At 40.8% G+C, this 12,414-nt stretch overlaps 1 protein-coding gene across 2 annotated transcripts in view; it reads left to right on the plus strand.

The window, feature by feature from the left end:
* chrm2a (cholinergic receptor, muscarinic 2a) overlaps positions 1-12,414 on the plus strand; it is a 72,946-nt gene that overhangs the window by 11,015 nt on the left and 49,517 nt on the right. Inside the window, exon 1 of one of the 2 annotated variants that reach the window (XM_025057699.1) lies at positions 10,225-12,011. The exons of the other annotated variant lie outside the window; for it this stretch is intronic. The gene's annotated coding sequence lies outside the window, so the exon portion shown is untranslated. Of the gene's footprint in view, positions 1-10,224; positions 12,012-12,414 lie in introns of those variants that run through there. 2 annotated transcript variants of the gene reach the window in all.

Raw genomic sequence — 12,414 nt, forward strand, 5'->3', positions numbered from 1 at the left:
AATTTACACACACTGTCGGCATTGTTTCTGTAAAAGTAAAACAGAGACGGAGGCCAGATAGTGGTTGTAAATACAGCTGTCTCATTTGCTGGGGGAGGGGGGTGTGGCCATCTTCCTCTCATTTTTCTTCACCTCTCAGCAAAAATGGGCGTCCTGATTTTGCTGCGGCAGATTTGGGATGAAATCACTGGCCCGTGCAGTGGAGCGGTGTTATTTCAGGTTACCAGTAAGCATGATGTCACGAGGTTCGCGCTCGGGATAAAACGTGACTAAAACGTGTCGGGAGATTGTCCCATGTTGACCTGTGTGTCTCTGGGACACTGACCTGGATTCTCTCACTTCATACCTTTGGCCTTCAACCTTAAGAGTCCAGTGGACTCTGGACACAATCAGGAGATTTGCTCCTCACCGGTCTGACATCAACAAAGGAGGATGCTGGAAGGTTCTTTGTGGTTCGTTCAGGTGAATGATTTGACATTTGGAAGGCAAATGCCAGCCAGATGGAAAATTGAACACATCTAGGGCGGTTGTCCAACTTTGTCTCGTGCCTTTTGTGAAATTTTCCAAAACACTCTTTTTGAACTCCTGCCACCCCCCACCCCCATTCACCCCTCCATCCCTCCACCCCCGTTGAGCTGACAGGCTGTTTCGAAGCGAGGAGCCTATTTGAAACACTGTTATTGGAATTGACAGGAACAGCACTGCCGACAGAGTCCAGAGTACACTGTGTCAGTGGAACACAAACACACACTGTGGGGTGGGATTCGCAGTGTGAGGCTCTCGCCGCCCCGTGCTCACACTCTCTGATGGCCCTCTCTTTCTGACAGGCCTCTCACAAACAGTCACAGCTGAGAGAAGACATGTCTGATCATAAACCACAGTGAGGTCGCGAGTCATATCGCTACTGTAGTGGTTTGTCACACTTTTCTGGGGGGAGATTTTCCAAAAGAGAGATTTTAGGGCAAAAAAATTGAGCGTGACTTCATGCGGGGATCACAGGGTTTATAAAATGTGGTGGATAAATAGGAAACAAATTCAGTTTTTTGGAGCATTTCCGTGGATTGACTCGTGAAAAAGCCCATTTTTCTGTTAAGTGGAGTTCTAAGGCTGGCTCCTGTTTTTGGCAAAAAATAAATAAAATAATTTGACTTCCAACAGCACTTCATTTTAGCTTTTAGCTAGCTTAAAAAAACTAAAAAAATAGTTTAAAAATAGTCACGATGTCTAAAAATATTAAGTCCTAACAAACAATCTAACTAAGATACAGCTTAAAAGATAAATATTATCCAAAAAATGCTAGGTTTTGTCAAACCGAGTTAGCTTCTCAGTGTTAGCATCAAAAGTGATTCTATGTTATCAACAACAGTAAATGCTGCGGACTATTAGGGCTAAAATAAAGTTAAAACTCTGGTTAAAAAAATAATGTAGTTTTTAAAATATGCAACAAACATAGCCGGTAAATTTAGCCCAAATGACCGTGGCATTAAAAACACTAAATGAAATATTGAGCAAAAATAATTTGATGTAAATTTTTCTTTAAATGAACAGAAATATATTTTAAAGAAAATTTTAAAGGCAAAAACCTTTCTGCTGTAGCTCCTGCAACTTGGAGTTTTTGTAGCCGTCCAACGTGACTCTCACGCTCGACAGATTTTACTGGTGCAGGGACAGAGGTGTAGAATCCATTCTTCACTGCTGGACTTTGAGCAAACTACACTTGACTGAAGATGAGAGACGTCGGGGGCTGAAGGTGTGCTCATTTATCTCTCAGCTGGTGACATCTGCTTTTAATCCTGTGGAGTCGGTGGACTTTCAAAGACTCTTCAGAAGACTCTTTGAGAATAGTTAATAAAAATTTTTGCAGTAACTACAGTCTGTATTCAAGTAACATACATTTCACATTCTACCCATCACAGGAATTTCCTAAATTACTTCTATCAACTCATCAAAAAACTTTATTAAACAATTAAAAGAATTGTGAATTTTAACTACCTTGGAAGAAATTATAAAAAACAAAAAAACAATCAACATTCCTGTGTCAGCCATGATAGCCCAACCACTGGTTAAAACATCCTTAAACTAAAGTAAACTAACCCTAATAAACATGTCACCATGCATGAACTATCAGGACAAAACATTCCATGCAAAAAAAAAGTTCCGTCAACACTGGAACTGGAAAAGTATTAAACCATATGGTTCCATTTCCTAGAAAATCATTTACAAAAGCACCTGAAAAAAATAGGAGAGACCGACTTTGTCAAATTTCAAAATTAAGTCATTGATGTGTCACCATAAAAAAAAACACTGCTGTGCTGCAACATGGCCACCAAATCATGGGAATCATGGGAGTCTGACTCCGCCGGTCACCTCCTAATGGAAGCCGTTAGCCGTGTCGATGGGACAGGGGTATCAATTGGCTCAGCGCCGCGCTTCTTTTGGACGCTGCGGCTGAACAGGCTGAAGTCAAAAATCAGTCTTGAATTTTTAATTTTTCTTTCCTTAGTCCCTAGTTTTAAGAGCTCGAATTTTAATAAAAGGAAGGAAAACATTCCCAGAAACATAATACAAACCAAAGCCCTTTGTGCCTCGGGAGACTCCAGAGTTGCCAAAAAAACTTTGCCACATAAATTAGACAATTCCCAACCTCCAGAACATGAATAGTGATGTCGTTTTTCATTATAGAAAACAGGAATACATTAAACTGAAGGAACTTTTGAAAACCCAAATTAAACTAAAGTTTTTTGTAATTAACAGATTTGAAGCTTCGTTTAATTTTCTTGTTGGCCCTGAACTCCTTCCTCTTGTCTACTGTGAGCTACACTGTGACATCACAGTCACTCCTACAAAGGAAATAAAACAACAAACCCATCATTTGTTTTCCCAACAAATAAATAAAACTAATTTGAAATTAAAATAAATGGTTTCGCTGTGCCCCCTCCATGCCCCCTCGGAATAAAACTACCTTAAAAAACCTTCAACAAAATGCCAACAACAAGTTCAGATTTTCATTCTAACTTTGCAAAGTGAAACATGAGATTCTGTACATATTAAACCACAGGTAATGAAACATCAGATGTGGTATACAGTGTTCAGCTCTGACATCAAGTCTTTCACTCTAATAACGTTTCCTCTACAATTACCGAGCTGAGAATGTAGATTTATTTTCAGACTCCTATTCATTGGCTTTCATCGTATTTATTGCCTTATTAACGGAGATACGTGTAAACTCTAGTGAAGTCAGGAAGCAGCTGGGACCAAGTGCAGCGCTCAGATGAGGTGCAAACTATTTATTTTAACAGTCCCAACTTAAATTCCAGGACCAGGCAGAAACGAACACATTCAGGAAAATCTCAAAACAGGAATGAGGAACCTCAAGAAACCCTCAACAGACCGATGATCTGAGAAAGGACGAGCTGAGACGGGAGCACAGGTGAAAAAAGTACTAAGTATTAAGTAAAAGTATTTTTACTTGCCTTAAGTACCTACCTGAAAATCTTGAGTAAAATAAAAGACTAGAAGTCGCACGTTTTTTCATCCTTTGTCTGGGTTTGCGACTTTTACTCAGATGCGACTTATGTTTTAAAAGATATAATTTCACGTTTGTTATTTTCAGCCTCTAGAGGGCACTCTAGGCTTGTGTACCAGTATTGGCTACTCCTGTAACACTGAAAATTTACATGTTTGTTATTTTCGCATGGACAGCTGCTAACCTGAATCCAAACTTTTTTGGCTGGTGCGACTTATACTCTGGAGAGACTTATAGGCCAGAAAATACTGTGATTTAATGTTTTTTTGGAGTAAAAGTTAGTCAGTAACGTTAAATAACTTGAGGCAAAAAAGGACAAGTCTTACGTCCAATCTGCAACTACTTGATTTAAGTTAACAATTCAAATACAAGCGGCATACGTTCCATGATCCATTTGAATGAGTAAACTGCAAATTCCCGCCACTAAAACCCACTGCATTTGAATGTTTATAGTAATAGTAATGGGTTCTTTTCAAGTGTAGCAAAGCAAAATACTTTGGTATATTTACACCTGGCACCAGGTGACAGCAGGGAGACAAACGAGCAGGGACTACCAGGACACAGGTGAGAGTGATGACACTGATTAACCCAGAAACAGAGGAGGACAGGAGGGCAGACAGACGGACGCTCTGACAACTTTCATTGTCGGAAATTTTCTGCAGGTTTCTCATTAGTCCGATTAGAAAACTAATCCATTTCCAATTACATCCTGCTAATAACCCGAAAGATTAAATACAACAGAATTAAAGGTTATATTAACAAAGAAGTTAATTTTTAAAGTTTGTGTCAAGGTAGAAAAAAATATAATTGTGTTTATTAGGGATCTCCAACCATCATTATTTTAGTTTTTTTTACACTAAAATTTGGAATTAAATAAATAGGAGAAAAGGAAAAGAGAGATTAATTTAATACAACACCTAATTATTTCCCTTTGTGTCTGTTCTGATGGAAGTTTTAAGCCGGGTGGAATCTTTCCCGTTATGAGGTAAATTTGCTTTTGCTTCAGCAGCGTGATGTTATCTTTAAATTGCATGTAAGGGTGTGGACGTTGGCCCTGTGTTATTATGGGATGCCGTTGGGCCGTGGGGACGCTGCTGCTTCAGGACCCTACGGAGACAAGAGACGATTGAGCTGCTCTGACCAGAAGGACAATAACTCTGGGAGCTGTAAACTGTGGAACTGCTCAGCAAATAAACATAAAGCACACAGAATCACTCCTCTACACACTGCAGGAAGACGAGGGCAGGGAGGGGGCGCAGAGGGTGGATTCTATCTGCTGGGATAATGTAAACTCATTTTGGTTGTTTTCAAATAGAAACAAAAAAATTTAATACGTTAGACAAAATTTTACAAAATTTTTTAGCTTGATATAAATCAATTAATAAAGGACAAAAGAGAAAAGAACAGAAAAATTAAATTAACACTAGCAGTGTTTAACAATATTAATATTCATCCGTTAGACAAAATTTTACTAAACTCTTTAGCTTGATATAAATCAATTAATTAGGGGAAAAAAGAAAAGAACAGAAAAATTAAATAAACACTAGCAGTGTTTAACAATATTAATTAAAAAAATTAAAATAAAAAAATGCAACACCGACAATATTGCAGTTTGAAAAAATAAGATAAACCAAAAAGTACAAAACTACAAACAATAAATTTGTAGGCATAAAACGATAAATTCTAAAAAGGGTCCGAATAAATCCTTTCCAAATGCCACTGTGGGGCCCCGAGCCAGACACTGTACATCAGAGTCATTTTTGTATCAGAATATTCTACATTGATTTGAATTTCTCCTTAAACACTTATTCCTTGGAGAAAGACATGCAATCACACAGTTAAACGATGATGATGATTGGTGCAGGGCAGCCGATTGGTTATGACGACCGTCCTGTCAGGTATCGCAGCCGACAAATGAATCCGGAGGGAACGAAACCCCAGGGCTCCTCCTTCTCCTCAGAGTTAATTGCAATTCACGGTGTCACTTTTCACGGCGCGGCGGCCGTCTCCTGAGTGCAGCTCGTCCAATTATCTGTTGGCGGGTGATTTATTTGGTCACTTGGTTTCTCGTGCGTCCTCCGTTCCTGTCCCACACACGTACACTCTATCTTTCACCACTTCATCATTCTCCTGATCCTTTACCTCCCTGCTCCTCTCTTCACCATTTCATGCTCCTGCAATAATTGTCCTTTTCATGCAGAGATTTGGGGGCAGTATAATTTAGCTGCTGCCTTCAGGAAGCCACGGTGATGTCAACACTGGGATCAGAATCGGTTCTTGGACACAGAGCACAGTTGGAAAATCAGGCAATTCTGGCCTCAGATGAGATTCTTCGCAATCATTTTGTAAAGACGAGAAACACAAGAAGTAGTGGTCTTACCATGGTTGACCACCTGCGAGGAAGAAAAAACTACTTTTAGCTAGGGCTGCATTGATCTGATACTCATGATCCGTATCATTCCGGTATTGGTCCTTTGATAATTTTCCGAAGACTCCATCAGGAACAATACCGATTTTTTTCGCACATTTTACAAATTACAATACGGTGCGTCTGTTAGCTAGACTGGCCTGCATGCAGTCCAGATCTGGTTTTAAAGGTTAGGCTTAGTTCTTTGTTCTTAACAGGCACTTTGGGGTTCAAAAAAATTGCATTTTTGTCGAACATTATTTTGTGATGTTCATTATAGAATTATGGAAGCCCCCGGGATGCCAGTTGAAGACAACTGACCTGATCTGCAGAAACAGGCTTAACCAACTTTAAATTGCAAGAAGTAATACTCTCTGCGGACGCTGATTGAAGTGCATGCTGGTATATTGAATCTTCCAGACAAATACATTTTCCATTACATCACTAAACAACACATTTGAATTTTCATCGTATTTTTTTTATTTTGAGGAGAAGCGTCCTGTCTGGTAATGGGGTTTGTAGGACCGTGGCCTCCCTAAAGTAATCAGCTCATCCATCTCCTTGTCAGCAGCATTGACAACCTCTCTGGCTGCGCCTTCTTCACCAGCCTGACCTCCGTCACCTCCTTTTGGTTGGTTCTGACAGGAGGAGATGTGCACCATTCATGGTGAGGTGTTTTCTTCTGCCTGTCGTTCCGCTCACAGCTGCATTTACAGCCCGCAATGTCTGACCCTGGCTGTCGTGCGTACATACATCGGCGGTCGAGGGGAGTCCCCCTCCGCCCCCCCACAGCCTCCACAAAGCTTTCTACAGTCCCCTGGTTTCTCCTGTCAGGTGCTGGTCTGCGTGAAGTCTACAGAGCAGCCATGCATGTCTTCTCTTCATCACGGAGACGGTCTCCGTCTGCTGCGCTCACTCGTGCTCCTGCAGCTTGATGCCTAATCCATTTAAGAACCTGCAACTTTATTAGGTCTGAGGTGCACACTGTTTGCATGAAGAAACAAACCAACTGAGTGTGTGAGTGTGTGTGTGTCTGTGTGTCTGTCCACTGATGAAATGAATCTATTCAGGCAAATTCAAAACACATCTCCCTCAGATTTAGAAGATTAAGTATGGATGCTGTCGTTTGCCAGCTGTGACATCTTCAAACTTTTTTTTTGGCCTTTTCGTGACATTTGTGTTGGAAAAAAAAAAGAAAGAAGAAACATTTGTTAAAGGAGAAGATGGAAAACAAAGAAGCCGGCCAAAAGGAGTCCATTACGTAACGGTACGTGTTAGAACTTTGAAAACAGTTCTCGGAGAAGCCATATTATGTTGGTGACATTTCACAAAAGCAGACTCAATGATAATGCACGAGTAGAGGATATAAATCAAACAAGTGGCTCATAATGAAATCTGTAGTTTTTCATGACAAACTCGGACTCCTCGTCTTCGTCCTCATCCAAGTCTTTCCTTGCGAGGAGTATGCAGTACAGTTGTTGCTCCTTTTATGTACTGCAATAGTTTCCTTACTTTTAAACATCACTTCCAGTCTAGCCTGATGTCTGATATGAATATTAATCATTATATCCACTGGGGGCAGTGCAGAGTTCGCTTATTTCCGGGCAGCATCAGTTTTTCACACAATAAAAACATGGTGACAGGGAGGAGGTGGTGATGATGTTCTATTCCTGTTGTTCCTCAGTTGTCTTCTTCTTGCTGCTTTATTTTTATTGTCGTTGTTCAACACTGCCCCTCATGGTTTCAGGTGGTACTGCTTTGTTTATATAAATGTGTCCACATTTTGCGAGCTCTAAGAAAAAGTGTAAAATAGCATGGATTCGTGTCCACATTTTAAGAAAAAGTGTAAAATAGCATGGATTTCGGATGTTAGCATGTAGGCAAATATGGTAGTGTCTCACAAATCATGGCTTGCAAGATGGTAGGGACACACTTCACATGATCTGGAAATCAAACAGTTTAGTTTTTAATGGATACTGGGTCATGAATTCTTTTTAAAAGATCTGTGTTTTAAGAAAAAAAATGGAACGTGGGGATGACAGAGTCGAGCTCTGAGATCATTCGTTAACGTCAAATGAAAGGAAAATTATTTTTCTGAGTGAAACGGTTCTGTGAATCAGACCTCCTGCTGTCAGCACTGAGGCTGCAGTGTCTCTCTGCATTCTGGGATTCACAGAGTGATGAATTCTGGGTATTTGTAAACTCATTTGCGAATCCTACAGAAAAACTGGGTTCTCATTTGTGAAAATGAGCAAAATATCAAAATGACCACACAGTGTTTTATGCCTTGTTTTATGTCGTGTTGTACATTTCCAAGATGATTTGGTGCAATCTGTCTTGTTGTTTCGGTTTTCATGTTTCAAAACATAAAAGAAATCATTCTGTCCATTTGCTGCATTCGCTAAATATCTGTGTAAAAACGTCCGCAACAGAAACGTCTTCAGTTTTAATTTGGTGATAAAAACTCAAAAGAACAGCTGGTGAAATCAGATGAAACATCTGAGCTGCGATTCACAAACCGCTGGCTCTCGTCACGTAATTAAATTAATCCATGTCCACGTAATCGGTTGCAAGTTTGACTATTTGTAATTTTCATGGAAATGCTGGAATTATTCCCAGGTTATATTTTTAGTTACCAGTAGGAAAAAATGGAGCAGCTAAATTTGGGTCTCTCCCGAGGTGCGAATGCTGGCTTTGAACTTCATTTGCATTATGAAAGAAGAATCACATCATCAACATATATGTTGACTTTTGCAGCTTTCATCATTTACATTTCCCATTGTTTAATTTTGTCACAAAGTAATTAAAGTAGATCCTTTTGTCTAATTCTGAAGATGAGCTAACCTGTGGACCAGCTGACAACAAACCAACTCTATCAGTTATCAGTTCATCTCAGATGACCTTTAACCTACAGACCTCAACTCAAATCTAAGTCCTTGTCCGTTAGTACGATGTTAGGGAGCAGTTTTTGAACGTGTTCTACGTTGCATACACGCTTGATTATGCACATTCAGGAGAAGTTTCTGACCCTTACATACAATTACATTCAGGAAGTCTTGTTTAGAATATTAACACAAAGATTGTCCAAATGACATTATGTACAATAAATAACTTTTTTCAGGTTAATCAGATAATATATTTGTATGCATGTGCACAAAAAAGTCAATTTGACTATTTTCCCCCGTTAAAGGAATTTTAGGCGAGTCTGCTCAGTACATGGACAACGCTGTGTAGAAACCTTATATTTATCATTTTGAATGACATTGCTGTATTGTGCCCTGAATTTCCCAAAGTGAGGGGCGGGTCTCGCTAGGAGGCACGGAGCTGTTAGATCTTTGGAATTGGTTGGAATTACAGTGTGGCCAATTGAAAACATTACATTCATCTGTCGTCTTTAGGGAGTTTCACAGTGACCGAAACCAACTACGGTAGACAACGGAACAAGGCAGTGGATCTGAAGTGTCATTTAAATGCACATATTCAACGTGAAAAATCCAGAAATGACATAAAACGGCAGCAGAAAGTTGTATTCCACTACAGAGAGACACCATCTGTAGGAAGGAAAGGGGGGAAAAAAACTAGAGTTTACTCTGTTTTCTTTACACCAGAGTGAGTTTTGTTTGCACAGCTCACTGCACGTGAAACACAGATACGAGGCTTGGCACCTTCACCGGCTCTCACAGCTTGGGAACGCTGCATCCGTCATGTGGAGCTCATCCCTGTCCTGTCACTTTGAAGCAATGTGTTGGATGTGTCGAGAAAACACGGAGTCGTTTCTCCAGCTGCAGAGCTGCTGATGGAGGGGGCGTAGGGGATGGGGGAGGGGGGCAGCATCAAACGTATGAACGATGTGAAATGTTATGAGACCAGGTGTAACCCAGCCAAGTCAATCAATTTCCAATTAAAGACCTTCTCCGTGGTCATCAATAATTCTTTTTAGCGCACAAGTGGCTTTTTAATCTTTCCATACAGTTATAGATTTTCAAAAATGACATTAACCGCAGAGGCAAAATTAATTAAAATATGTATGATGGATAAGGGGCTTTTTTATTCAAGAGAAGAAAAAAATATTTCATTGATTTTAATGGGTTTGAATCAAAGTGTTTTTTTTTTTTCCTTCGCTCTCACTCATTCCTCAAGGGAAAAAACTCCACAGATTTATACGCTGGCCTTACACTTGCCCCTGATTCAGTATTTATTTCTCAATTTCCTTTGAAAACCCACAGAGAAACTCTCCTAAGTATCAGACTTTATTGTGTTGAAGCGTTAAAGGGAGAATATATAAAGTTTTGCGGCCATTCTTCTTGCCTGTGAGTTGTTTATTGTTGTGTCGGTTCTGTTGGACTGGATGCAGAAGAGAGAGAGACAGCGGCGCATTAGTCAACTCAGGGGGGAGATAAGGAGGGCTGGGTTTCAAACCAACAACTGACAGCTGGCTTGGTGCAGAGAAAAGTGATGGAGTGTGTCTGGTGGTTGCTTACACCACAGCTTTGCCATCGCTCTTCATGTGCTCATTGATTAAGTTGTCCTGGCTGGGTTTTCACTGGGCCACTGCCCATCCTGGGGGCCAAAACACACCTGCCCGGGCCTGTCAGCTGCTTAAAGTTATGGCATCACAAGAACCCCCTCATAAGGCACCTCCATTGTTTTGAAATGAAGGCACATCAATTTCACAGGCTCCACTGCCCGGCGGATGATTTGTGAGTGCCATTATCCTCCGGAATCGCTCTGGAAAATGGCTGCGGCGAGAAAGGCAGGAACTGGTGAGGGAGGAAATAGCGGAGGAGGGATAGACAGGGAGGAAAAGACGAAGAGATGGGGAGACGCTCCGTGAAAACGCTCCATTGGCCGTGTACGCATCCGACAAGAGCAAACACAAGGTCGATTAAAAGGATCATTTTAAAGAGGAGACGAGGTTTTGGTAAAGAGATGACAGTTTGATTTTTGTTTTTTATAAGTAAGGAGGAGGAGTTAAAGGAGGTGAGCCGTGGGGGTAACAGGTACATTTACAGGAAAAGAAGGTCTACATCCTGGAAATGACACACTGTAGAATACAAGACCGGTTATTTGGTCCAGTGGGTTCAAATTCTGGCTCGTGTGAAACTGAAACTCAACATCAAAAGTTCCAAGGTGATAACACTTTCAGACATACAACCAATTAATTATGGGTAACATGTTGCTAGGTGACGGAGAGAGTTGCATTTGTGGTCGGTTTAGTGTAGGATTTCGGATTACTCGCCAATTGGGATTCTCTCAAATTTCTGGTTTGTCAAATGAACAGTGTAGCCCAGATACCATCTGAGGGTGGTGTCATGTGGCCCACTGGCTGCTATAACAAACAGATGAAGAAGTTATTTGACTGGTCTGCCGACAGTGAGCGCAACAATGTCCAGTGGAAAATGGAGCTTGGATCTTGCAAAAGTTGTTTTCTCGTAACTTAGAAAACTATCTGAGATATTTCGAAACCCCTCTGTATTTTAAGTTTGTGTTCATTCAAAAGAGTGATTAAAAAAATAGAATGTGGCCCCTGTCTTAACCTTTTCATAAAATAATAAAACACGCTCACGTGTTGTAACCTAATAAAAAACGCTGACCGTGGGGAATCATCATTTCAGACCCGACCACAGCGGAGTTGAATGAAAAGTGCATCTTGTTAGCAATTCTCTTCATCTCCCCTCATCCTCTGACACAAACTCGGCAACCAGAATAAGCAGATTGCCGATAAGGGAAGCTCATTAATCAAGTCCGCGCAGCGCCGGAACCTTTGGCTCGCCGTCCTCTCCCCTCACTTTGCTCTCCTCTTTGAGCCAGAACAAAAAAAAAAGGGGGAATCTGTTTGGAGGCACGGCGCTGCGCACAGGCTTTCATAAGTGGAGCACAATGTGTGGTCAAATGTTAAAGTTATCAGCAGAGAGCAGCAGTGAACGAAACTCTCCAACGCCCCGCTCCCATACCTGTGGTGAAGGATTTGAGTTCACCGTCGGAGGCCACGATGACAGAGCACAAAGCATTCTGCTGCGCTGAGATAAAACCAACCACACGGACACAGGGGAAAGTAAATATTCACTTCCATGGAAGGTAATGGCTATTAATCTGGAGGCTGTGAGTATTCTGACTTCCAAAGGACCCGAAGGATTACAGCCTGTGAAATAATTATATACCATTTATTTTTACTTTTAGGTACAATACATTTGGGTAGTAAAAATTAGAGCGTTAACTAGAGAAATATATATATAGTTACTAAATGAGCAATATTCACCATTGTTAATTTTATTATCCTAGATTCACATATTACTTCAATGAACTGGATGAGGGAAAGTGAAAGTGAAAGTGAACGACTTGTCATTGTGACACAGCTCACCACTGCACACACAACCAAATGGAACCTCTGCTTTTAACCCATCACCAAAGTGAACAGGGGGCAGCAGTGAACGGGGGACGGTGCCATGCTCAGAGCAGCTGGTGGACTCGAACCTAAAAC

The sequence above is a fragment of the Cynoglossus semilaevis genome, chromosome 8 (assembly GCF_000523025.1).
Source record: "Cynoglossus semilaevis isolate Cse_v1.0 chromosome 8, Cse_v1.0, whole genome shotgun sequence".
In the NCBI taxonomy this organism is placed as follows: Eukaryota; Metazoa; Chordata; class Actinopteri; order Pleuronectiformes; family Cynoglossidae; genus Cynoglossus; species Cynoglossus semilaevis.